The sequence below is a fragment of the Pteropus medius genome, unplaced genomic scaffold (genome assembly GCF_902729225.1).
Source record: "Pteropus medius unplaced genomic scaffold, Ma_sr-lr_union100, whole genome shotgun sequence".
In the NCBI taxonomy this organism is placed as follows: domain Eukaryota; kingdom Metazoa; phylum Chordata; class Mammalia; order Chiroptera; family Pteropodidae; genus Pteropus; species Pteropus medius.
The window spans coordinates 4,581,806-4,588,101 of record NW_024340698.1 but is presented as its reverse complement, the minus strand read 5'-3'; the positions used below and the strand labels follow the sequence as shown (position 1 = coordinate 4,588,101).

The following is a 6,296-nucleotide window of genomic DNA, read 5'->3' as shown; positions in this document are numbered from 1 at the left end:
AAATAATTTGTCCTAAATCACAGTAACACAAAACTAATAATAAGTGTGAGATTTGGGGGAAGTTACTTAACCTCTTTGTGATAAGTTGAATAATGGCCCCCAAAATATCTAAGTCCTAATCCCTTCAATTTTACCTTATATGGAAAAGGAGACTTTACCAATGTGATTAAGGATCTTGAGATGAGGAGATTATCTGGATTATCTAAGTGAGCCCTAAATACAATCACATGTTTCCTTGTCAGAGAGGGGCAGATTAGACATAGACAAAAGAGAAGACAATTTGATCATGGAGTGATCATGGATTAGAGTGATGTGGCCAAAAGCCAAAAATTTCTAGCAGCCACAAAAGCTGGAAGTAGCAAGGAATGGGTTCTCTGCTAGAGCCTTCCAAGGGAATGTGGCTGTGCTGACATCTTGATTTTCACCCAATAATACTGATTTTAGACTTCTGCCTCCAGGACAATGAGAGAATAATTTTCTCTTGTTCTTAAGCAAAGTTTGTGGCAATTTATTATAATTGCCATAGGAAAAAAAATATACTCTCCATACCTCTGTTTCCTCGCTTGGAATATAGGGCTAATAACAATTGCCATAGGAAAAAAATATACTCTCCATACCTCTGTTTCCTCGCTTGGAATATAGGGCTAATAACAATTAGCCCTTACAAGGTCATTGTAAGGATTCAGTGAGTTAAAATTCATGCAAAAGTAAAAAATTAAAAATAAAATAAAATACATGCAAAGGACTTTCAAGCAGTGTCTGCCATATTCTAATCATCATGTAACTATTGCTATCGTTTTCATTATAATTGTTGTTGTTGTTATCATTAGTGGAGTATTTACTATATTCCAGGGCCTATACTTAGGTCTTTAGATGTATTTCTTCATGCAAGTGAAAGTGCTTGACCTGAAACTCAAATTTTGGGGATCCAAAACCCATGCATTTAATTTTTTATATTTCATTATAATTATTATTACTGCATAAAATTTTTTTTAAGAAAAGTTTATTTCCAGCCTTCATAACACCTCTATTCTACACCTTGCCCTAAACCTACTATCCCAGAACTCAGGGCTTCTTAGGCAGGAACTCTACCTTAGTAGGACAGATGCTCTTTGATGAGTAAGTCTAGAAATCCAGCCTACCCTCAGCTCTGGGCTCCCTGCTAGAAATTCTGGAGAGGGGTAGAATGCAATGAAGTGCTATCCCCTACTGGGATTGAAATATCATTGCCTCCCATTAGTAAATCAAGGCCATCACCGCCTTTTTTTGTTTCTCCTCTGAGCATCTGGCACATATTAGCATACCATAAATATTTGGTGAATTATTGAATCTCTCCGGGATGGTTGTAAGACAAAATACCATTACTCAAACACACTTTGAAGCCCACAAATGTTACCTGAGTGCATCCATCAAGGTACTGGCAGGAAAGAGATAATGTACCATAGAGGTAATGAGGAGAATCTAAGGAAGAGGATACTTACAAAGGTGTTTGTTGGCTGGGTAAAGGTAACCCACAAGGAAGACAACAAGGGATGGTGAAAGACCCTGGGTCTTGCCACAGCAAGGAGCTATTACCACCCCTAGACTGAAGAAGCAAGGGGAGGAAGTAGATACAGAACCCACTAAGAGCCGTAGCTATGCAAGAGGGTCTGCACAGAAGAAGATGTAGTTTTCAGTGAAGGAATGCAGGTTCTGCCAATTTGTGGCCCAGTGTCTTAGTCTATTCAGGCTACTATGAAAAATATCATAAACTAAGTGGCTTATAAACAAATTTATTTCTCACAGTTCTGGAGGCTGGGAAGCCCAAGATCAAGGCACTGGCAGATTCAATGTCTGGTGAGGGCCTGCTTTCTGGTTCTAGACAGTGCTTTTTTTTTGCTGTCCTTATAAGAAAGGGGCAAGGGAGCTCTCTGAGATCTCTCTTTTAAGGACACTAATCTCATTCATAAGGGTTCTGCTGTCATGACCTAATTACTTCTCAAAGACTATATCTCCTATTACCATCACATTAGTGGTTAGGTTTCAACTTATGAATATTTTTTTTGTGGGAGGGGGCACAAACTTTTAGTCTATAGTACCCAGAGAGTAAGGGAGCCAAGGGGAAAAAAAAAAAAAAACATTTTCTCTCTCTTTCCATCCTTCGATCTTCTGCCAGTGATCAAACCCAAATGGAATCCAGGATACTAGAAAGCCCAGGTGATGTAGTCCACCTGGGTCTGCCTCTTGGGGCACAGAGCAAGATGGAGAATGGAGGAGAGAGGATCTGGAGGAATAAACGAAGACTATCCAACATGGCTATTGTCCTAAGGTCATCCAGCAACATCAGTACTAAGTTGAAAACATGACTTTTAGTAATTTGGGGCTCATTCCCTGAAGCTTCATGCTTTTAAATAACCTAGCCTGGTGATGCATTTAGTGATTGGCCAGGTGCTTGTTATCCTCATTTGTTCTTAGAACTTCTGACAGTTCCCCCCGCACCCGCCCTCCATTGCTGATGGGTTTGAAAAGTAAAATCTGTCTAGAATTGTTTAATTCTTTTAATTGATTTTTTGGTGACTTCTCATTTTTAATTATGCTTTCCACAGGCAACAAATGAGTTAATACAGAGGATAAATGAATACAATCTCTGTAGTGCTCCTACAGGCTATACTTACATGGTTGCGCAAAATTAGAACTAAACTATATAGATTTTTCTGAAAGTTTTGGTTGATGCTGAATTAAAATTAGAAATTGGATTTTTTTTCACCCTGGAAGATTGAACTTAATTGCCTGAAGATACATTGACAAAGGACAGAAGAGTAGCAACCTGTCTGCTGCAGGTATTGCAGACATCAGAGCCTTTATTCGCTGGGCTGGAAAAGTCTGACCACTCTATCTCTGGGCCTTCAAGGTGGCCACTTACCAATATATATTTACCACGCATAGGTCAAAAAGATTGGCCGCTGGAAACCTGGGTTCTGGAGTCAGACAGATCTAAATTGGTTCTCAGCTTTGCTACGCCCTTGTTATGTGGCGTTGGCCAAGTCTTTTAATTTCTATGAGCCTCAATTTTCCTCTGACAAAGTGGAGATACAATGTGCCTACTTTTCAGAGTTGCCGTGAGGGCGAAATGAGGTCATGCTGTAAAGCCCTTAGTGTGCTGCCTGGAAAATGGTCAGCACTCCATAAACGATGCAACTGCTAGTGGGAGCGCTGGGTTTTAGGAACCTCTTTCTCTTCCCCACTGCTGCTGGCTCCCAGCTAGCATGTGTCACATCCCTTTTCCTGGCCCTGTATTCCAATTTCCATACCCACCTTTGGCTCCCTTGCATTCAATAGCCATCTAAGCATGCTCCTGGCATCATCTCTCATCACCTGATTGATCTTAAACAGAGTACTTGATTTCATTGAGTCTGATTTCTCTTCTATAACCATGGAGGAGTAGTAGCCTCATAGGATTGTGAAGATTCAAATTAGCCCAGGCCTAAGTTATGGTTAGTTGTGGTTGCATGTGCAACCTGAAAGATCCTGAGGCTCCCATCCTACAGGTAAAAATGAGGCCACATAGCCACATCTCACTGGCCTGTTACCCCCACTACAATGACCCAGGGCCCCTAGCTCTAACCTCATCCTGCCCCGATGGCCTGGAAAATCACTCCAAGGCCACTCACTTCCAATCTTCTTAGTGAGGTTTGCACATGAGTGGGCCATCAGTCCAGGTGTCAGCTCCAATGTGAAAATAGCACTGACTGTAGTCCTTGCTGTACCCAAGCCAGACTATGTTTGTCTTGAAAAGGAAAAGAATGTCCCTGCCACAAATACACTTCTACAAGGGGGCTAAGATTTAGCATGTGCAGCTAGATTTGGTGGATGCCTGTCCCACTTCAGGCAGTGTTTATCTCTTTCTTCTTCCTTGTGTTCCAATTGCATTTTGACTAGAAATCTTGTTTTGTATTTATCAAGTGTTACCTTGTATTAAAATTATTCTCCCCAACACAGAGGCAGTACACTCTCTGTGAGTGCACAGAGCAAATTTTATTTATCTTTGCATTGGCCACCCCTAGTGTAGTGCCTGGCTCAGAGGAGGCACTCAATCAGTATTTGTTTAGTTGGATCTAAATTTTTTTTTTATTTGAAATTTGCTGCAGCATATTTTTGATAAAATTCTTTTGGTGGTTAATGAAACTTCACATTTCCAAAGTTAAATCTGGGGTTGGGGCTAGACATGATGCATGAGCATCTTCCCATTACAGACTTTCATCAGCATCTCACATACAAAAAATCTGGGTTAATGAATGTACTTTTGTTTCTAGACCACTCTATTTTCTACTCCATATGGGGACAGCTCACAGGTTGGTATATCAGTCAGGGTTCAGGGCAAGAAATATAAACCACTCAAGATATACTAATCAGAAATTAATACAGGGAATTCATACTGAAAAATTATTTGAAGCATTTGAGATCTTGCTCGCTAGTATGTGTCATCACTTTGGATCAAATAAACTCAATTTTTTTCTACAGGTTTTGATGTTTCTTACATCGACATTTACTTGGTGCAGTTGGCAGGATTCTGACATAACCTACCCAGTATCACCCTGTGGACCCGAACCTGGTGATAAGTACCAGCAGGGACCCATTGAGCCCCATCAGCTCTCCACTTCAGATCAGGTGAATTTGGGTGAGGTTCTCTTGGAATTCTGGGCCTCCTTGCTTTAAGTAGCAGGTTGTCACTTTATTTAAGCTGTTCTTAAGAAATCCTCAAGGTGGATAAAGGTTGAGATATTCTAGGGAAAGGAAAAAAATGGGTTGCTGCTTTTAATTTTGGCTTTTTATTGAATGGCTTACTGAGCTTTTATTGGTTAAATAAGACACTGAACTCTCTTTAGCTCCAAAGAGGAAGGGCACTTGCTTCCTCAACTCAAATTGCCAGTGGGGTGATGACAATTGTTTCAGACTCTCAAATCTGAAGTGGCAGAGATGGGCACCAGCAGGTGTCTAGTGCAGTAGTGCAGCTGACCCTAGAGAAGCCAGGAATTCTGGGAAGAAAGGCAGGGCTCTCTGGAATAGGTTTACTCTGAGAGAGGGGCCTGAGAGAGGGGCCATGCCGTGGAAAGTGTTGTAGTTCTGGTTCTGGTGCCATATGGTAAGCTCTCACTGGTCCTTGCCTGGGTGTCTTTAGGTGACTAAGAATCTTTGTGGGATTGCCAGAGAAAAAATTTCCTCTAGGGCATAACGGAGTCCTATAGGGATATCCATCACATTTGGCTCATCTGGAGACATACATGTAAGAACTGTTTTTTCCTAAAAGTGTGTTCAGACTCGACAGATCTCAAAATTAACATGGGAAAGTGTGCTTCAGCCTTCCATTTGTACTAAGATGGCTGGGATGAGGATCCTTTGGTACTTCTAAATTTCTGCATGCAAAATTTTAAAAAAAACTATAAAATTAGGCAGAATGAATGGAAATCATATTTTATTGGTCTCTTGAAGCTCTAAAAAGAGAATTTAGATAGATGGATCAATCTATAATGTCTTTTAGGTGTCAACCCAATTCTTTGAGGTATTAAAAATGTCTGTACTTATCAAGGACAGATATAAACTGTAAAGGCCTCCAGGGAAAAATTTGGATCCAACTGTTCTTTTATAAACGAGTGAGTTGTTTTTCTCATGGCTAAAGGTCTCTGTTTGTGTCTGTCTGCATGTTTGTCTATATATATGTATGTTGTAAATGTGAGATAGATTTCCACCTCCAAATAATATTGTTTAAATTAATTTTAAGGTAGGAGCTTGTAAGAATTGGGAAGTCTAAAATTCTCAGAAACAGAGGAACTGGTCTACAGCCATGCTACCCTGAAGAAGCCCGATCCTGTCTGATCTTAGAAGCTAAGGAGGGTTGGGCCTGGTTAGTACTTGGATGGGAGATCACCTAGGAAGATCAGGCGATGTAGCCATAAAAAAAAAAGGGATTGTAAGTTGACAAGGTCCTTGCAATCTGTGAGGTCAACCAAGGGTTGCCTCACCTAAAATAAATAAATAAAAATAAAAAGAATGAGGGTGCTTTAAAAAAAAAAGAAATAGAGAAACTAACTCAAATGCTTTGCAAGTTTATGTGATCTAAGAGTAATCATTAGTAAATAAAAGTTAGGTTAAGTTTGTTGGTTTAAGTAAAACAGACATGTCTGTAATTTGCCTGGCTTTTACAAAAATAAGTCAATATTAATAATTGAATTTTATGTCTACAAAAAATGTTTCTAGAGATTATAAAATGTTTAAGCTAAAGAATGCTAATTATTTACTTTTTAATTTTCACTACATTG

The 6,296-nt window shown here is 39.8% G+C and overlaps 1 pseudogene; it reads left to right on the top strand.

Moving 5' to 3' along the window:
* Window positions 1-5,811: 5,811 nt before the first annotated feature.
* LOC120613167 (uncharacterized) lies at window positions 5,812-5,930 on the top strand (annotated as a pseudogene).
* Window positions 5,931-6,296: the final 366 nt, after the last annotated feature.